The sequence below is a fragment of the Octodon degus genome, unplaced genomic scaffold, assembly GCF_000260255.1.
Source record: "Octodon degus isolate 3935 unplaced genomic scaffold, OctDeg1.0 scaffold00053, whole genome shotgun sequence".
Taxonomy (NCBI): Eukaryota; Metazoa; Chordata; class Mammalia; order Rodentia; family Octodontidae; genus Octodon; species Octodon degus.
Genome location: NW_004524629.1, coordinates 7,760,876 through 7,782,974, shown reverse-complemented (window position 1 = coordinate 7,782,974; position 22,099 = coordinate 7,760,876). Strand labels below are relative to the sequence as shown.

Below are 22,099 nucleotides of genomic sequence, written 5' to 3'. Positions count from 1 at the left end.
CTTCCATTTCTTTAGTAAGATGAATTCCAAGGTATTTCATTTTTCACGGGGCTATTGTAAAAGGTGTTGTTTCCCCAATTTCCCTCTTACTGTGTTTGTTATTTGTGTAGAGGAATGCTGTTGACTTTGGGTATTGACTTTGTATCCTGCTATGCTACTGAATTTGTCTATCAGTTCTACTAGTTTCTCATTGGAGTTTTTTGGGTCTTCCAAATAAAGTATCATGTCATCTGCAAATAGTAATAGTTTCACTTCTTCTTTACCTATTCTTATTGCTTTTATTTCTCTCTCTTGTCTAATGGCTCTAGCTAATAATTCCAGAATTATATTGAATAGGAGAGGTGATAGAGGACATCCTCGTCTTGTACCTGATTTGAGAGTAAAAGATTTCAGTTTCTCCCCATTGAGAATTACATTAGCCATTGCGTTGTCATAGATGGCTTTTATGAGATTCAAGTAGATGCCTTTATTCAAATTTTCTGTAGGACTTTGAACATGTATGAGTGTTAGACTTTGTCAAAAGCCTTTTCTGCATCAATTGAAATGATCATGGGTTTTTTAATTTTCAGTCTATTGATATAGTGTATTACATTTATAGATTTTCAAATATTGAACCATCCTTGCATCCCTGGGGTGAATCCTACCTGGTGATGGTGTATGATCTTCTTGATGATTTGCTGTAGTCTATTTGCTAGGATCAAAGTAGCTAGTGATCATCATCTGAATTTCCACTGGGTCTGTAGTAGTTACAACCTTTTCATTCTTTATTGCTTTTATTTGAATTTTTTCTTTCCTCTTTTGATGAGGTTATCTAGGGGCTTATCAATTTTATTTAATCTTTCAAAGAACCAGCTTTTTGATTCGTTAATTCTTTGAACTGTTTTCTTCATCTCAATTAAATTAATTTCCACTCTAATCTTTATGATTTTTTCCCATCTTTGGGCTCTCTGTTTGGTTTGCTCTTTGTTTTCTAGATGTCAGAGGTGCAGCATTAGGGCGTTTATTTGTTCCTGTTGAGTTTTCCTAATGTGTGAGTTCATACCTATGAATTTTCCTCTGAAAACTGCTTTCACCGTGTCCCATAAATTCCGATAAGTTGTGCTTGAATTTTCATTGAATTGTAGATATTGTTGAATTTCTTGTTTAATTTCATCTGTAACCTATTGATTGCTGAGTAGGGTGTCATTTAATTTCCATGTATTTAAAGTTTTTTTTTCTGGTTTCTTTTGTTATTTATTTCCAGTTTCATTGCACTGTGGTCAGATAATATGCATTGGATAATTTTCTTTTCTTGCGTATACTTAAGCATGACCTATGTAGTTTTATGTCATCTATTTTAGAAAATGATCCATGTACAGCTGAAAAAAATGTGTGTTCAGCTGTGTTTGGGTGGAACGCTCTGTATATGTCTCTCGAATCCATTTGTTGCAATCTATGGTTCAGTTGTGCTACTTCTTTGCTAATTTTTTGTCCGGTTCATCTGTCTTTTTGTTATAATGCGGTGTTAAGGTCTCCTGTTAAGATTGTTGTATTGGATATTATATTTTTCACATCTATTAAGGTTTGCTTTATATAGTTGGGTGACCCCGTGTTTGGTACATACATATTTATGATTGTTATTTCTTCCTCTTGAATTTTTTCTCTAACTAGTATATAGTGGCCTTCTTTATTTCATTTGATCATTCTTGGTTTGAAGTTGAGACTGTCTGAGATCGAGATTGCTACCTCTGCTTTTTTCTGAAGTTCTGGGTCATGTAGTATTGCGTTCCATCCTTTGACTTTCAGCCTATGTTTCTTTATGAGTTAAATGTATTTCTTGTATACAATATATTGTTGGGTTTTGTTTCCTAATCCGCTGTGCCTGTCTATTTCTCGTAAGTGGTAAATTGAGTCCATTTACATTGATGGTTACAATTGAGATGTGTTGACTAACGATTGACATGTTATTTGAATGTTGTTTTTTTAACTTATTTGTCCTGTGTTTCATTGTTTGTCCTATTTAGTGGGTTTCTTCTGTTCTCGTTGGTGGAGTTTTGATCATTTTGGCTCCTCTCTAGAACATCTTTCAGTAGTCTATGCAGGGTTGGTTTTGCCATCATGAAATTCTTTAGTTGTTCTTTGTCATGAAAGTATTTCACATCTCCTTCAAACTTGAAAGAGAACCTTGCAGGGTATAGTAGTCTGGGTTGGTATTTGTTTTCATAGAGGACTTGAAGTATTCTGCTCCATGTTCTCCTTTTTTAAATTTTTTTAAAAAAATTATTGTGTGTGTGTGTGTGACCAGCTCAGCCCACCAGGGGGCGGGGCTGGCTGACATGTGTTGCTGGGGGATTGAACCGTGGTCCCTGTGCTTTACTAAGCTTGTTCTAAGTAGGTTCTTTAGACTTCTGAGCCATCTCACCAGCCCCATGCTCCATGTTCTTCTTGCCTTCATGGTTTGTGAAGAGAAGTTGGCTGTAATTCTGATGGGTTTTCCTTTGAATGTGATCTGCTTCTTTTCTCTAGCGGCTTACAGTATGATATTCTTATGTTGAATTTTTGGGATCTTGACTATTATATGTCTGGGTGTGTTTTTAATTGGGTTGAGGTTATTTGGCATTGTGTATGCTTCGCTTACCTGAGTATCAGATTGTTTCCTCATATTTGGGAAGTTTTCTGCTGTTACTTCTGCCCATGTTCTTTTTATATCATTTGTATTGATTCCTTCATTCTCATTGATGCCTGTTAGTCTCACATTGTTCATGTTTGCATTGTCCTGCAGGTGATGAATTAGTATTTCCTGCATTCTACTTGTTTTTAAAAGATCTTTTCTTACCTTTTCACTAGCTGCACCAGTGTCTTTAAGATCTGAAACTCTTCACTTTCCCTCAAATGGTTTATCAGGCTTGTTATTGAGATTTTAAGTTCCTCTACCTCTCTTTGACTCTGCTTCACATGATCTATTTCTTTCCTGTATTGCTCATTCAAGGAATCCACCATGTTTTCAATCTCCTGTATTTTTTTTTTATCAATGTCCTCTTTAGAAGCAGTTATTATTTCTTTTACTACAGAGTTTTTTACAGATTATGTTTCCTCTTTTTGTTTCTGTATTTGATTCTTTAGTTGAGGTGCTATGAATTTAGAGATTTCTTTTTTCATTTCGGACCCTAATTCTGCTTTAAGTTCCTTTAAACTTTTCTGCAGTTGCTTATTTACATCCGACGCTACTAATTCATATATTTTAGCTAAGCTGGTGTGCACTGCATTTGTTCTGGTTTGGCACTGTGCTTTCTCCATATGTTTCTGCATTTGATTCTTAAGTTCAGCTTCTATAAATTCAGAGTTTTCTTTTTTTTATTCCAGAAATTTATTCTGCTTTGAGTTCCTGTATATCTTTCTGCTGTTATTTACTTCCGACTCTATTGACTCATTTATTTCAGCTGAGCTTGTGTCCTCTGTGCTTGTTATGATTGGCTTGAGGACTGAGATTGCATTTTGCTCCATGTCTTTATCATTTCGTATAGCACTGACCTCTAGTCTTTGGTGTAGAGCTTTGGTGCTATTATGTCCTTATCACTTAATGAAATTCAGATACTGGTATACCATGTTCTAGTTCATGCAGTTGTGCCTGGCTTGGGTTTGATTACTGTGCTCAGCTCCTTACTGTTGTTGCCCTTGGAGATGGGCCTGCTGTACCCCTCTGGTAAGATGTTCTGTTCCTGGATTAGCTGTGTGGTTTTGACCCCAGTCTCACTGCAGGGACTTTAGCTGCAGGGTTTTAACCCAAGCTTGTATGCTAGTTCTGGCTGTGTCTGGAGGGGTATGAGGAACAGGGGCGAGAGAGAGCATTAGCTCTCCCACACACTCAGCAGTGTTGTGTTTTGGTGTGTCTGTAGGACTTCCAAGAGCGCAGTGGAAGTTTTTACTTAGATGGAGGGCTGTGCTGGGTCTGGCCAGGCGGGGGTGGTGTAGAGAATGCTGGAAAACGCCTCTCATGAGGCAGGCAGGCACAAGACCAAGCAGAAGCTCTCCCCCACACTCGCAGGGCCTGTTGTTGGTTGGATATGGAGGGCCCAAGGCACCTCATGTTAAATTCTGATCTAATCTTAATAATTTTCTGCCTTGTATGGGTTTTGGGTCTGTCTTGCTCTCCTTTTTATAGAAGCTTGAGATGCAGTATTAGGTTTTTCTTTTTATCTGATGTCATACATCATCAGGATAAATTTTCCTGTTAGGGCTGCTTCCACTATATACCATAAATTCCAGTATTTTGTATCTCCTTTTTTTTTTTTTTTTTGAGATAATGCGTAACTTGTTGTTTAATTTCACCTGTGACCCATTGATTGTTCAGGACTGTATTATTTAATTTCCATACATTTATAGAAGTTTTAATTTTTTTGTCAGTAACTTCTAATTTCATTGCACTATGATCAGAGAGTATCCAAGTGATAATTACAATTCTTTTGCATTTACATGAGTATGTATTTTGGCATAGTATATGATTTATTTTAGAAAACATCCCATGGGTAGCTGAGAACAATGTGTACTCTGATGATACTGGGTGGAACACTGTAAATGTCTACTCAGTTCATTTGTTCACAAGTTTTGTTTAGTTCTGCTATTTCTTTGTTTAGTTGGTCTATCTCTTGGTAACAGTGCAGTTTTAAAGTCCCCAATACAATTGTGATATTGCTTATTTGATTTTTCACGTCTATTGATATTTATTTTGTGTAGTTGGGTGCTTCTATGATTGGTGCATATGTATGTATGCTTGTCTTCTCTACTTCTTGAAACTTTCCCCTAACAAGTATATAATGACCTTCTTTATGTCTTTTGATCTTTCCTGTCTTGAGGCTCATATTACATTCTCTACAACCAAATAGCTACCCATTTTTTTTTCTTTCTGGGTTACTGTTGCATGCAAGATTATTTTCCATCCTTTGACTTTCAAGCTGTGATTTTATTTTTTGAGTTAAATGTATTTCTTGTATGTTACCATATGGCTAGATCTTGTTTCTTGGTTCTTTCTGCCAGTGTTTCTTTGTAGTGGTGAATTGAGATCATTTACATTGATGGTAATAACTGATATGCTTTTTCTTATCTTTGTAATAATGTTTTCTACTGTTGCCTCCCTGCCTTTTCCCATTGTTAAATTGCTTGCCCTGCTGGGTGGACTTATATTCTTGTTCTTGTCATTGTGTTCATTTTTATCTCTTTCTAGAATATCTTTCAGTAGTCTTTATAAGATTAGTTTGGTTGCCATGAATTTCTTCATTCTTTGTCATGGAAGTATCTTATTTCTGTGCAATTTTAAAAGATAATTTTGCAGGGTACATAAGTTTGAGTTAGAAGATTTTTGTTTTTTTGTTTTTGTTTTCTTTTAGGACTTAAAATACTTCACTCTAAGCTCTTCTTGATATTATGTTTTATTTTGAGATGCCTGCTCTAATTGTGATGTTCTCTCTTTTATAGGTAATCTGTTACATTTTGCTAACAGCTTTTAATAATCTGTCTTTGTGCTGAATTTCTGGGATCTTGATTCTATATTTCTGTGTGTAGATTTATTTTGGTCATAGATAACTGAAGTTCTGTATGCCTCATGTAGTTGTCTGTCATGTTGTGGTCTCATGTTTGACAATTTTTCTGCTATTATTTCTGCAAAGAGTCTTTTATGTCATTTCTGTTGACTCTTGCTCGTTCATTGACACCTCTTATATTGTCTTTATTTGCATCTTCTTTCAGCTGTTAAATTGTTATTCCGTAGTTCGTTATTTTTTTTCTTCTTATATTTTGGAGATCTTTCCTTTCACAATTGCTATTTGTGATTCTGTTCAATGTCTGGCAGTCTTAAGTTTCCTTCAAGCAGTTTTTCCAATATTGTATGAAATTTTTAATTTCTATGATATCTGTTTGAATGCATGTAATTTATTTATTTCATATATTCGTAACTTAAAGCTTGCATACTCTTCCTATCACATCATCAGTTTTTTAATCTAACTATTCTAAATTTACTGAGGAATTCCTTTATAAATGTTTTTATTACTTCTTTTTACTTGAGATGTTATTAGCTCTGTAGCCTAATGAATTATTTCTTTAGTTTGCTTGCTGTCATTTAAGAACTTTCAGATGTCTGTTTTCCTTTTTCCTCTATGTTATTGTATCCTGGACTTGTTCTGGGTGCGCTGGTGGCCTATGATTTCATCTTCCTTCTGCACATTGTCATTTATTTATTTTCTTTCTTTCTTTCCTTCTTTCTTTCTTTCTTTCTTTCTTTCTTTTTTTTTTTTTTTTTTTTTTTTTTTTCCAGAAATGGGATTGAAATCAGACCCTTGTGCTTGCCAGGGAAGCACTTATTCTACTGAACTATCTATCTCCCCGGCCCCAATATTGTCATTTTCTATGTAAGAATTTTTATTTTTTCTCTTTTTTTCTTTGTACTGGGTAGCTGTATGACTAGTATCAAATCCTCTCTAGGAAAATTCTGTTCCTCAGTTATGTCTTCTGTGTGTGAGAGTTTATTAGCTTGTTTCTGTTCTAAGATCCTACTCTCAATCTTAATTAAGATTGAGATGTTGATATATGTGTGGCTCAGTCCCATTATTGTGTGCTGGACCGTAGTGAGAATATTACCCTAGGCTTCTCAAAATAGTACATTTGGCGAAGAAATAGCATCCAGCACAGTTTAGAAGCTGACAAACTGTGGAAGGTATTAATTTTGTACCTCAAGCTGTAGAAGCAAATTCTAAAATTATATACCCAAACTGATTATAAATTTGGATCTGGTATTCAGGGTGTTTTCTCTTGGTAGAGCAGTTTTACCCTTTGTTGGGGAGATTTAAGAAGGATAGTGGATAAAACAAAGATAACTGAAAAGAAAGTAGAAACACAGCTGGAGCATAGAATGATTATGCACACTTTGGGTTTCTTTATAAGAGAAGACAAAAGAGAAAAAATGTGGTTATAACCTATGGATTATCTGAACTTGGTCTCTCAGTCTTGTGGATGGGACCGGTTTTTTCTGCTTGGAGTTTTCACCTATCATTTAGAGGGAAAAAATAAGAAAAGAGAAAGCACAAATGGAAAAGTAAATAAAACAGAAAAAAATTTAAAAAGTAGAGAGTGTTCTGCCTACCTGCTTCTATTCCCTTGTCTTTATCCCCAATCACAAGAATCATTCTTAAAACTTACCACCTATTGGCTAGTATTGTCACTGTTGCTTTGAATTTTTTTTGCCACTAGTCCTACCTGTCCATCCCTTGCACCTTAGTTGGGATCCTACTGTGTCACTGTTCTGTCTGGTTTCTGGGCCCTCCTATAAGGTTTACATTTAGATGTCAATTTCCAAGGACGTATATATCAAACTCAATTTCTAATAGCACAGTTCTTTTTATATTTTTTGTAGTCATCCTCATCAAGTTGTCTTCAAGGCACCTCACAAAGCTGTGTGATAAGTACCTCCTAGTCTTAGTGTTCATTCTATAGCATGCAGTTCATTAGTTAGAAAACAATTGGGTAATGATTGTCTATTTGTTTGGTGTCTTTACCTCCAATTGGATAGCACCCTGCTATTATCTTTGCTGCTAAGACATGAAATAAAAATCAGAGTTCTAATATCAGTGACTTAGTTGCCGTAAGTTAGTTCAAGTTGAACCTTATCCTCTGCCTCCTTATTTCTACCCATGATTTTATATTTTTTCATTATTTGTTCTTATGCAAATAGCTTAACTTTGCTTAATATTTTGAGAATAGGTTCTGTATCTTATCATTGTATACAAAATGTCAGTGTATTTTACATTGTAGATCTTTTTTAAGGAATCTTTTGAATAAAATTATGTAAATTGGCCTGGGGATATGGCTCAGTGGAATAAGCACTTCCCTGGCAAGTGCAATGGCCTGAGTTCAATCCCCGGTTCCACCAAAAAAAAAAAAAAAAAAAAAAAAAAAAAAAAAAAAAAAAAAAAAAAGGTAAATAAATGATATAAATATATTTGGGATTAACTTTGTTAAAATATGAGAATATAAATGTCAACATTATTAATATAAATTTTGAAACCTCTAATAATATGCTACTATCCCTCTTTCTGAAAAATGTTACTGATTTAGGTTAAATATGTATGAATATATTGTACTCCACATATACATCCAAATGTGTTAGCATTTCTTTTAAAAAACTTTATATTAGAGATTAGGGAGATAGCTCTGCAGAATAAATGCTTGCCTGGCAAGCACAAGGGCCTGAGTTTAATCACTGTTTCTGAAAAAACAAAACAAAACAAAACAAAACACTATTGATATTAGTCGAAATGTCCGAACTCAGCTATCTATTCCTCATGTTGAATCATAAAGTAATGATGGAACTGCCAATTGTTTCCTTGATAGTTTTATAATTTTAAGTATTGTTTTAGGTTCATAAAAAGAAGTACTAAGAATTTCCCTTTTTAATATTAATTTAAAAATATGGAATGCTTCATTATTAGTATGTGTGTCATCGTTGCTCAGTGGCCATGCTAATCTTCTCTGTATTGTTCCAATTTTAGTATATGTGCTGCTGAAACGAACAAAAAAATTTCCCTTTCAGGGTGTGAAAGCTAAACGTAAAGTCTAGTGTTTTCTTGAATAGGTTCTAATCTTCTCAAAATGCTTCATGAATTTACTATAATGGGTCATTTTTATTACCTTTGAACATATTAAATATGTTTATATGTATAAGCCAAAAATAATTTCAGTTATAAGTAAAAGAAAGGAAATCTTTGGTTATATCAGACTATTTCACCCTAATTACATGGTGTTATACCCCTTCTTCTGTGTAGGAGTGTTTTGTATTTCCCTCACCCATTTTTTAGCTTGGAATTCTTCTGATGATATAACTTGTTTTTCCTTAAGTAGACATAATTGCTCAAAGGAAGAAAGAAAGTACACATTTCTCCTTAGAAATACATTCACACCTTACTACAAGTATTTATTGGGGACAACAAAACTGTTCAGATGACATTTAATGGAAACTGATAGTCAGAAGTCCAAAATTTTAAGCAAGAAATTGACAATGGACTTGTGTTGTTAAATTGTATATAATGAGCTCATAGAGCTTGAAGTAGATTTCTTAGACAAGAGGGAGGTGTAATTACTTTTCTTTTACATGCATGGTTAGATTTTCTAGCAAGAATAACATGGTAGCATAATTTATTATAGAAGAAAAAATCATAGTTTACATTGGAGGGGGATAGGGTGGATACGATTCAGCCATCAGTTTTGTGAATACATACACTTAAGCATGTGTGATAGCTTGTTTTTAATTTCTTTACACCAGTGCACACCTCAAACATTGCATTTAGCAGTGGGATATGCAAATTGTTCCAAATGCAGCAGCAGTACTTTCACCTGAATGTCAAAACTGTCAGAGAGCTTTAAATCAAATCTTTATAACATTTTTTACAAAACAGCCAGCCCCAAGACTGAGGGACCGAACTCTGAAAAAACTTGATTCCCATACAGCCTAAAAGCTGTGTATGTCAACAGGGTATCATCGAAGTTCTACTTCACCTGTTTTCTATTTTTAACCTGTTAAGGATTTTATTTTATTTGGCTTAATTATGATATTTTCTACAAATTAATGATAAATGCCTTGATTAATAAAACCAAATGTCAGAGAAAATGACAACTTGATGAAAAATTAATACTCTATAATATTTTAAGTTACTGAGGTACTAAAGATATACTCATAAACCTCATACCTGATCAGCTGTTTCTTAAGGTAGGTAACCATAATTCTCTTTTTACTTAGGTTTTCACATCCATACATGTAGTTGTATTTTGGCAGTACAATTTGGCACATTTTGCCTGTTGTTTTACTACTGGGTATTATAGATATAAATATACTCCTATTTTTTGTCTCTTTTGCCAGCCAATATTTATTTTTATTGTGCCAAATTAAAGGAAATGTTGAGCTTGTTACAGAAATAAATTTACCTTTCTAAGGATCTGGTTACTGCATATGGATATGAGTGTTTTAAGAAATCCAGTGGTATAAAATTTATACTATGTATAAATTTTGATTGCATGTATAGTTTTTCATTGCATGTGTGGTCACCTAATTCACTTGGTGTTGAATATTTTAGATATTACAATTATAATTACTTAGTAAAGTAATTAATTTATAGAACCAGAAAGATGGAGAAGAAAAAAGAGGAAAAGGAGAGAGAAAATTCTTTACAGAGAAAGATTTTAATATAGGTATTTGCTTTTTCAAATATACTTTTGATGCTTTATTAAGAAAACTGTATATAAATAAAGTGATACATTTTCTTTCTTATAAACTATTGGCTAAAATGAGAAATATATATTTTGAAAGATAAAAGTATCTTGCATATTTTTGCATCTTCATAAATACGAGGATTTTTCTAACACAAATACTTAACTATTCATTTAAATGTTACATGAAATGGTACTGAGCAGGATTATGACTCAGGTTTTTTTTTATTTTCATATTACATGAAAAAGCTGCCAACTGAATAATAGCACAATGACCTCTTTTGTGTTGTGTTTTTTGTTGTTGTTGTTCTTTGATTATGCATGATAAAAACACATATAATGTACTCAGTGAAATGAACTCACTCTGCCCATCTTTTCATGTAATGATACCATTGTTCTCCCTATCAATACAGATTTTTGCCAAGTAATGTCATGTTGGGAATTTTTAGTTAAGAATCTGAGGATTATTGATCTGCATAGTAAGATTAAGTATAGGTAAATGTTGCTCAACATTCTGCAAACATGATATGTGCCAATCCTAAGGGAAAACTGGTTCTGTCTAGATTTCCGTAAATATTTAAAATTGGAGATGGATTACATTGAAGCTTCCCTTAGCTGGCTCTAGATTTTATAATTTTTGTGTCTTTTGCATCCAGTCTATACTGGCAAACTTGCTTGATGAGTAGAGTCCACCAGCATTGCTATCAAAACTATTTATATACCTGCTATGAATAATATCTCTGTCAGCTAGTTAATCATTGCCACGTTGCTGTCTCTGTTCCAGTTTAGCTGATAATAGTCTTGAGAAGGGAAGTTCCATTTTAACACACAGGTCTTTTTATATAGTTTTGTTCATTTATTTCTATGAAAAATTATTCATTACTCTTTTTTGGTATACAATAGATAATAAGACATACTCAGCTTGATAGTTTCTAAGCTACATATTAAAACATTTGCTTTTTCTCCCTTGTTTGTGGTTCTTCATCATTTTTTTCAGTTCATATCTGCACATGAACCAAACACCCATTTACTGTTATTTTCAAGAATGGATTAAGGATCACTAACAGCAGTTCTTAACAATTCATAGTTCTACAATATTAGAGATTGTAGTTATGCGAATAGGTACTATGTGATAATGTTTCCTTTTTTCCTGACTTTCCATTAACAAGGGAAAAGGTGGAAATCCAAAACAATACCTAAAAGACTTTTGCCTGGTGTTATAATGTTTAATATTACAAGTGAGGACAATTGACTCTTTTTGTTTTGTTTCAAAGAGAAAAAAATAAAACAATGACACACATTTTCAAAACAAGATAGGAGAGTAACAATGATAGTGCATTGCTTATTATTTTCAAGTAGTTACTCAGATTATAAGATACAGACATGAAAAATTGATCAAACAATATAAGCACGTCTTTCTCACTGAACTAATAGAAGTTAGTAGTACAACTATCTTACTATCATGTGTTTATATTTACTTATTTTTCCTTTTCTTTTCTTTCTTCTCTTCTTTCCCAGTCCCTGGTTTGTCTTTCCTTTTGAACAGTTGCTTCCCATTTCCCAATATCTATGTAAATCTTGATGCTAAAAAACTTAAAGAAAGTTAGAATAAATGCTCTTTACCTCAATCTGAAAAAAGCCATGTTGACAAACCAACAGCTATCATCATACTAAATGGTTAAAACTGAAAGCTTTCACTCTAAAATCAGGAATGAGATAAGGATGCCCACTGTCAGCACTCCTATTCAATATGGTTCTGGAAACAGATCAATAAGATGAGAAAAAAATTAAAAGTAATAAGGATATGAAAGGAAGAAGTAAAATTATCATTATTCACAGATGATGTGATACTTTACATAGAAGACTCCAAAAACTCCACTAAAAGACTTTTAGAATTAAAAAATAAATGTAAGACTATGGCGGATACTAAAGTCAATACTGAGAAATTATTTTATTTTTGTATACCAACAAACTGTTTCAGTTACTCTTTTCTTGTTGCTTGGACAAATACCCAGCACCCAAAATAAAGGAAGGGAAGGTTTATTTAGCTCACAGTCCATACTAGGCTGGCTCCATGGCAGAGGGCAGCAGTTCATAGTGGCTGAAGACAGCAAAACAGCACAAGCAAAAACAGCATGAGCAAACGGAAAGAGTAGTGACAACAATGGCTGCAGAGAACAAATCTGTCTCCTGTTAATTGCATTCAGGCTCTCTGCTCCAGGCTTTGTGTAATACTCACACCAATTATCCAGTAGTAATAAGACCCATAATCCCAGCCTTGATCATGAATTAATCTCATACTCTATAAGTCCCCGTTCCATGACTGCATGAGGCTTTGAGGGGAGAACTAGACACAAACCATAACATTCCAGCCTTGAAACCCCAAAAACTCATGCACATTTTAGTCCATCTCTAAGAGTTTTTCCAAGTCAGAACAGTTTCAGCATTTCTGATGAGTCCAAGCCTAGTCTCCTCCAAAATCTAAGGCAAACTCTTAGCTGTGAGCCACTATACAAAAGAAAAGTTAAACACTTCCAAAATTGAGTGGCACAAAACAAACATTACCATTCCAAAGGTACACACAGTAGGATACTAAGCATTGGGACCAAAGCAAGTCCAAAATTCAGAAGGGCCAATATTAAGTCTTATAATTCCATGTGGAATATGTGAAGCAATTTGTTATGCATTCTCAGCTCAAGGCTTTCCATGGCTCCACCCCTATGGCACTTTTCGTGGTAGCTTCCATAGTTCCTCTTAGGACAGCTTTACTTCCTCCTTGCATTTTCCCTGAGATGATCCACATTCCTGACTTTTTCTAGCTTCTGAGGTTTTCACAGAATTGCCTTCTCATTCACAGGTTTACATACTGCTCTCCCAGGGCACACTGCCTGACCTCCCAGGCTTTCCTAACTTCTGAACTCATGCTTTCTTAATACACCTAATACCAACACCATGTGGATGGTGCCAAGATCTGCTGCCAGCTGGGGCAGTAGCTAGGCTTCCTTATCTCTTGACTGTGTGGGTCGAGTATCTGAATCGCTGAGCAGTCTTGCCCTAATTCTAAGGAATAAATTCTTTATGCTGGTGCCATTCTGGAACCTGGTGAGGCCAGTGCTGCCATTCTGGAACATGGGGCTCTGAGGCTTTCCCCTCAAGGCAAAGTCCCTCACCTTCAATTCTGAGGCTAGAAAGGGTAGAGACCTTCCACCTCCAGTGATGCCCTCAGGCCATCCTTTAGATTCTCATGTTCCTTCTTGGCAATGATGATCCTCTCAGTTGTATCTTTGCATTCTACATTCTATACCTTTATTGGAGCTTCCTTTCTGGCCAAAATAACATTTTAAATCATTTGTCTGGGCTCTTCACTCTTGATTCTCAACATAAATCTGGCTAAAAGCCCCCAACAACAGCCATGCTACTGCCTCAATATTCAACTGCTTTGACCTATCTTTTGCCAGATTAATCAGTCCACCATGTTTCAGCTTAGTCTCAGACAGTCTCTGGACTGCAGCAAAATGCAGACCAAGTTTCTGCCAAGCCAAAACACAATCATCCAGCATCTAACAACCAATGCAGTCCTTCTTCTCAGCAGAAACCTGTTCCTTCTGGTCTTTGCAGGCAGGCTTTTTGCCTTTGGGTCTTCTGAGCTCAGACCAGAATCTCCCAAACAGAACTGCCAAAGCTGTTCCAGTGCTTCACTTGTAAGCGACATCTCAAAACCTTTCCTATCTCTTCCCATAAACCATTCCCAAAAGCTTGTAAGTCACATGGTCGGGTTTTGCCACAGCAGTGATCCCACCTCTCTGGTACCAAATTTTGTCTCAGTTACTCTTCTCTTTTTATTGGGACAAATACCCGACATGCAAAATGAAGGAAGGAAAGGTTTATTTAGCTCACAGTTACTGACAGTTTCACTGCTACTCAGCTGGCTCCAAGACGGAATGGCACATGGCAGAGGACAGCAAATGACTATGGAAAACAGCAAAACAGCAAGACCAAATGGGAAGAGTAGTGACAACAATGGCTGCAGAGAACAAGTGTACCTCCCTTAACTTGCATTCAAGCTGTCTGTCCCAGCCTGGGTATAGTCCCAACCTTGATCATGAATTAATCTCAAACTCTAAAAGTTCTCACCCTATGACTTCATGAGGCTTTAGAGGGACAACTACACACAAACCATAGCACAGCAAGCAAAAAGCCCTCAGAAATTAGACAAATTACATCATCTACAGTAGCATCCAAAACTAATGAAATACTTAAGAATCACTCTAGTGAAGTAAGTGAAAGATCTATACACTGAAAATCATACTGTGCTGAAAGAAAATTGAGAAGGATATCAGAAAACGGAACGATATCACTTACTCATTAATAGGAAAAACAAACATTGTGAAAATGACCGTACTTCAAAAACTGTAATACAGATTTAATGCAATCCCTATCAAAATACCATTATCATACCTCATGGAACTAGACAGAACATTCCTAAATCCACCTGGAACCATGAGATATCTAGAATAGCAAAAGCATTTTAGGCCACAAAAGCAAAGACGGGAGACATCACCTTCCTGGATTTGAAATTATACTGCAAAGTAACTGATAAAATCCATGGTACTGGCAAAAAAAAATATTAGTGGAACAAAGATACAGACACAAATACAAACACATGTAGACACCCTGTCTTTCACAAGCCTCTGAACATGTTCACAGGAAAAACTGACTGCCTCCATGCCGAAGACTAAAACTAGATCCATGTCTGTTATCATACAGTAAAGTGAAGTCAAAATGCATCAAAGATCTAAATATTAAGAGTAACACTGAATCTACTGGAAGAGAAAATAGGTGGAATCTTGAGGACATAGAAGTAGGCAGAGAATTGATGAACAAAAAACAAACCGCATGGAAAATACTGTAAGGAATCAACACCCGGGATCTCAACATATTAAAAAGCTTTTGCACATCAAAAGAAATCACTAACAGAGTGAAAAGTAAATCCATGGAGTGGGAAAAATTAGGCAACTGTCTTTCAGACAAAGGATTTATATCTGAAACATGTAAACAACTGAAAGAATAATCAGACTCCCCAAATTGAAAGACCTGATCCAAGCCTGGGCATCTGAGATGAATACACACTTCTCAGATGAAGCAATAGAGATAGAAAATAAATATATGAAGAAAGTGTTCACCATCAAAAAGTGAAGAGAAACTAGGATAGGGGAAATGAGAAAAGGATTGGAAAAGGTGTATGTATCTGTACATATATATATATAATGTACGGATAGCTATATTGCTAATTTGTATTAGATAATTGAATGGTTGTGCTTATATTGTTTGATAATTTTTTTCATGCCCATATCTTGTAATTTGAGCATTCAGTTTGAAGATAACAATAAGCAATGGAGTAAGCATAATTATTCTTCTATCTTGGTTTGAAATTGTATTTCATTGTATTTAGTGTTTCTTGCCCTTAGAAAATTAGATTCATCCACTAGTAAAACTAAAAATAAATATATTTTATAATGTATTTAACATAAATATATGTGCTTGTTTCATTTATCTATGTATCTGTAGAAACTATATATTCCTTTATAATGATTTTTTAGCATGGTTTGAAACTTTACTCTTTTTTAAACCCATATTTTATTGTACGAGTTCAAGTAATGCAATCCTTTCTGACAAGGAAAGATTTTTATGGCTTCTAAACTTACCTAAGTTATTCAAATATCAATTGACTGTGTGTTGAAGATAGAAATTATTACTTTGTTTCTTTTGGAAATGTATTTATTTACTGAATAAAATATGCTCATGAAACATATTGATCAATGATCAATATGTTTATTGATCAATCAATATGTTGATTATTGATCAACAGAAGAAAAAGCATGGGAATTTATGTTTCTTGCCAAAATGGTACATTCTGTTTTTCTCCCTATCACCATTTCCAAAAGTATCCCAGATTGTTTTGTATCCTTTAGTAGTGACAAGATGTTTTTACTCCTCTCATGAAGAAAGAAATGACATGCTGGGTGAGGGGGGGTTACATTACTTATTGTAGTAGCATTCAAAATATCTTTGTAATGTTCTCTGACTCCTACCCAAAGCTAATCAGTGATTTTTCAGAATCAGAGATGACCTTAGTTGTGTGGAAATTCTGTATTTACTAGTGATTAATGAAATGTTCCTAAATCACTTGTCAGTATTAAAAAAGAAAGAGGGGCCAGGGAGATGGCTCTGTGGAATAAGCACTTCCTTGGCAAGCGCAAGGGCCTGAATTCAAGCACTGGTTCCTCAAAAAAAAAAAAAAAAAAAAATTAATAAAATAAAATAAAAAAGAAAGGGCCAGATGTAAGCCCAGAACCTGTCAAGAGCCCAGTATGTGTGGGCTGGACCAACAAAATCATAGAAACATTTATCAGTCTAACTAGAACCAGAGTTAAGCCTTCACTTACAAGAAAATGAATGCTTTTCAAGTATGTTTCTTTGATCCCATTTTACATGTGCAAATATCATCTATAGTGATATTTGGGTACCATATATTTCTCTGTGTGTAAAATGCCAAGAACGTTCACATGTATCAGAAACATCTCTTGAGGACCAGTGAGATAGCTCAGCAGAGTAAAGCACCTGCTTATGCAAGCCTAGGCAAATACAGGGATCATGGTTCTATTCCCAGCATCACGTGCTGTGCCAGCTGCATCACTAGGACGGGCTGAGCCAGCCACAGAGTCTGGGCGTGGTGGCACACACTTGTAATCCCAGTACCAGAGAGGCTGAAAACAGGAGGATCACCATGAGTCCGAGTTGTGTGGCGAAACCCTTTAACATCAAAATACATTTAAAAAATTAAACGAAATGTCTCTTGAAATACCACATACTGGCAGGCAAATTAAATCAATTACTGTGAAAGTCTTTTGGCTGGTTAAGAGAATAACGCTCTTTCTCCTAAAAAAAAAAAAAAAATCTACTGGGGCTGGAGAGATGGCCTAATAGAATAATCGCTACCCTGGCAAGTGCAAGGAACTGAGTTCAGTCCTCTGTTCCACCAAAAATTAAAAAAATAAAAAAATCTATCTTTCTACAATTATAATAAAAATATGTACATCTCATGGAAGAGATTGTAGACCTTGTGATACAAAGCATTTGCTTATGTAGCACTTGCCATAGTGCATGACTAGGATTGAGTATACATTTGCTTAATGTTTTGTGATTAACATTGTAATGGTTGTTCTAAGATTAATTTATTTTGTAGAAATTATGAAGCACATTCTCTATGGTTTAACTGTCCTTATATGTGTACATTGTATAAATACTGTTTCTATTCTAATTATCGTCTTTTTCACATTGTAACTACACTATCTTGTAAATATTTACTTTTGGAAACTTTTAAATCTTTTTGTTTCTAGAATAGGCATATGAATTTTTGTCAGTAATTTAATTTCATAGAGTGCAGATTTGTAAAAATTTCCCATCCAAAATCACAAAAATAGTGTTGTACATGACTAACTTTATGCCTCTACCTTCATTCTCTCCATCCCTGTTTTCATTTTTCACTAAATCTTTATTGACTGTCAGCTTTGTTTTACAGAATCTCTAGGGGACAAATATTAACAGATATATTGACCTTTCTCCTTATAGAATGGATATTGTAACATGGAAATACAATAAATACCCAGAATTTATGTATTTTGCTCCCACGCTTCTCATCTTGCATGATTAAGGAAAAATTTGGTCTACAGTGGAGAAATTACCATATCTCTAGTGGCTGGCTTTTTTAATAGTGGATTATTTTTGGATTAAAAATCATGGAGCAACCTATTTCTTTCAAGTTAAGTAGCAAGTAATTTTGGGATGAAGGTAAAAGAAGCAATATTTGTTTCCAGAAGTTATAAAGAACATAGTTTTATAATCTGGCATACATAAAATTCAATAAATGACTCCTGTATATATTTTCAAATCTCAGATTGACCATAAAAATTTTATTTTTTATCAGAAAATATTTCTTTAAAAATTGCATAGTAATCATCCTGTGTTTATCTGAATTAGCTTGTAATAGTGGGAAAGAAAGAGTAGGTGACAAAAAGTATGCATTTCTTCTCTTAATGGGCATATGTGGGAATATTTTTGATTTTCAGACTTCCCATTCTGCTTCCTCTTGGGTATGTTCACTGTATAGGCTTCCAGCCTGCATTCTCAAAAGCATTCCATGTCATCTCGCTGGAATTCAGCCTTATGCACTAAAGAGGCCATTTCCTCCATCATCTGTGTACTTAGAATATATTCTCTTTACTTTCAGAAATATTTTATATGTATGTGGTATATATTAGATTTAATTGTCAAATTACTTGCAGATAATCTGTTTTCTAAAGTTATAATTTGGGCCATGACCTCACAAACTGTGAATTATGAGGTTTGACCCTTTGATTCCATTTTGACATAACAGCCACTAATTATAGTTTTTAAAGGACATTTTATTTCAGTAAGATTTTGTTATTAAAAGTTTAAATATTTTCTACTTGACTTTCAAGAATAAATGCTGCAATGTAACTGCATCAATAGTTATATATTTCTATGCACATATATGTGCATTCAAATATAATGGGCAGCTGTAATACATACCCATATTAATGCATTTATGCATATTCATTCATGTCAGTACATTAAGAATGTTACATACCTGAGGATACTTTTATATTATTTGTGCCCTAACACTAAGATTATATTGATTTTACTTTAGTTAGTTGAATGATTAAATATGATTACTAGGGTAAGAAAGATTCATTTACAAATGAATCCAAGCTTTTAACTTTTCCTTGAACACAGAAACAAAAGTAGGTGCTTAACAATGGCCAGTCTATAACAGTAACCTGAATGCTCTGAAGACCTTTTATTGTAGCTTTATGTGGGACAATATGAATCATTTAGGTGGCTTTCACATGTATGTATGCTGAGAGTATGAAAAGGAAACTGGCAGAAAATTTAAGTTAAGAAAGACATCCACGTATGTGCACACTTTGTTGATCTTACCAATATTTACAGTGTTTTTATTAGACTAAGTATATATTTATGTAAATAAAAATAATTGAAATATGTGATTTTCTATTTAATAAAGCATATTCTAAGAAATTTCATTATTTCCTTATATTTGGATATATAATAAATATACTTAATAAAACATAGAGTAAGAAGTTACTTCCATATAAAAGTTTTGCTCCTTTTGTGTTATTGTACACTTCTTTTCTAAAATCACAAAATTAAAAGTAAAATATTATTTAGAGATTACTACTTTAAAAATATGGGTATAGGGGCTGGGGAGATAGCTCAGTAGAATAAGCACTTGCCTGGCAAGCACAAGGGCCTGAGTTCAATCCCCGGTTCTGCAAAAAAATAAATAAATAAAAAATATGGGTATAATTTCTGTAAAGCTATAAACAATTACTCATTTGTGTTTCAAGTATTTCTAAAATTTATTTGGGCTTTTGCTCAAATTGTTAAGTAGACTAGTGTATTCTGTATCATGATGTGTTTTATAACAAGTTATTTAGGCAATATAATGTGAACAAAGAATGCTTAAGGGAGAACAACTCTACTCTTCTTTTCCATGAATATTACTCTGGAACATTATCCCTCTGAAAAACATTTCTCATTCATTTGAGAGTACTGCATTTATAATTTTTAAATATTAGCATTATAGCAATGTAATTTTTTCATAATTACAATATATTTTTTCATAATTTTAGTTAACACTACAGTGTTGAGTGGTTTTAGTCACTAACTGACATGATTTTTTTTATTGAGAAATAAATATGAATGAGACAGTTTCAAAGCTGATTAATAGGACAGTTTCAATAATCAATACATTGTACATTGTTATTTTCTTAGTGGTTATCCATAGTTCAAGAAGCAGACAGGATATCCTGTCCAAACACTGTTAGTACACCTCTTTCTTCTCATTGAGTTAAGCGAAAGTATCTGTAAATTTATCCTATTTTGTATATATAAATACAAAATGATCTTTCCTTTGTATCTTTTTTTTTAATTTGATTTTTTTTGTCCAGTCAGAGGTGAATATTCTATTGGCATCTAAATACTATAAGTGTTTGAATTCAACTAAACAATCTAACACTGTCTAGCAGTCTATAATAATTAGTGGGTTATCCTCAGAAGTTATTGACTTGAGCCTTTTACAACTCATAGTATTAATATGGATTTACTTTATATACCTTGTTTTTATACTTTTCTGCTGGATGGTTAAGACCAAGATATAGCAAGACCTATATACCCAGAAATATAACATTTGCATCTGATAAGGAGAGCCAAGTACTCTCAGGATTTATCCTGTAGCCCTGTACCACCTTTTGTACATTCTTTTGTCAGTGTCTGACATGAGGATGAGTCACAGCCATTGCTTCACCAATTTGCTCTCTGAGAAAGCTTTAGAAAATGTTTTTTCTCTCCATGTGACTCTCCCCAGGCTCACTTTAGATCATCTAACCCATTTCTCTGTGGCTTCATAATCTTCTTGATCAGAAAATTTGGAGCACAACTGAGTTATACGCTGTTACAATACAGGTTCTCCTATATCCTGAGTCTTCACTGACCTTGAAAGGCTAGGGCCAAAATGTTGACTAACCATGTAGCCTTTCTTTTTCTCCAATTTTGATCTGCTAACTTAGGTTGTTAACCCTCCAGAAGAGAAGCTAATTATTAACCTGCAATATATGCAGTTCGGTTTACCCTATCTGTTGAAATATCAAACATTTTGGCATATCCTGGAACAGGTATTTTCCATCAGATATTGATATGTTGAAATTTAAGTCCTTACAGAATATGAAGGAAAAATAATTATATAAAAGTAGAAATAAGCATTTACATATTTTTACAAAGAAATTTAAAAACCTAATCATATATGGAATTGTAAGTCCTTATATTAGGGACATAATATGATATTTACAGATGTGGGTCTGGTTTATTTCACATATATCTTCAAGGGGCATCCACTTAAATATGAAGGCTTCAAGTTTATCATTCTTTATAGCTGAGTAGTGCTCTATTATGTAAAAGTACATCTTTTTCAACCATTCCACATGTGATGGGCATTTTGGTTGTTTTCAAGTTCTGGCTATTACAAATCATGCTGCTATAAACATAGGCCCATATATATCACTATGATATGATGCTTTCAGTTCCTCCGAGAAAATTCCCAGTAGGGGGATAGCAAGCTTGAATGGAATTTCCAGTCCTAGTTTTCTAAGGAGTCTCCACACTGATTTCCATAATGGTTGCACCAGTCTACACTCCCACCAACAGTGGAGTGGGTTCCCCTTTCCCCACAGCCTCTCCAACATTTGTTGTTGGTTGATTTCTTTATGATAGCCAATCTTTCTGGAGTGAGATGATATCTCAGCGTTGTTTTAATTTGCATTTCATGGATGGCTAGTGATGTGGAGCATTTTTTCATATATTTATTTGCTTCTTTAATTTCGTTCTCTGAGAAATGTGTGTTCATCTCAGATGCTCATTTCTGGATTGGGTCTTTAAATTTAGGGGCTCTAATGTTCTTTAGTTCTTTATAAATTCTAGAGAGCAGACCTTTGTCTGAGTGCTTATTAGTTAAAGATTTTTTTGAAGTTTGTAGGTTGTCTTTTCACTTTCTTGATAATTTCTTTTGATGTGAAAAAACGTCTTAATAAGAGATGGTCCCAGTTGTTAATTCTTTCAAGTGTTTCCCATGTGATTTGGTTTCTGTTCATGAAACTACCCCTATGTCTTCAAGAGATCCTCCTACTTTCTCTTCTAGGAGATTTAGTGTTTCTGATTTAATGCTCAGTTCTTTAATCCATTTTGATTTTAGTTTAGTGCATGGTGATAGACCTGG

At 34.2% G+C, this 22,099-nt stretch overlaps 1 protein-coding gene and 1 non-coding gene across 8 annotated transcripts in view; one reads left to right on the top strand and one right to left on the bottom strand.

Moving 5' to 3' along the window:
• The window catches only part of Zbtb20 (zinc finger and BTB domain containing 20), a 1,008,106-nt gene that overhangs the window by 194,528 nt on the left and 791,479 nt on the right, over nt 1-22,099 (top strand). The gene's annotated exons all lie outside the window — the stretch shown is intronic.
• On the bottom strand, nt 8,431-8,538 carry LOC111817285. Its single transcript, XR_002821523.1, has one exon. It is a non-coding gene; the product is annotated as a U6 spliceosomal RNA (small nuclear RNA).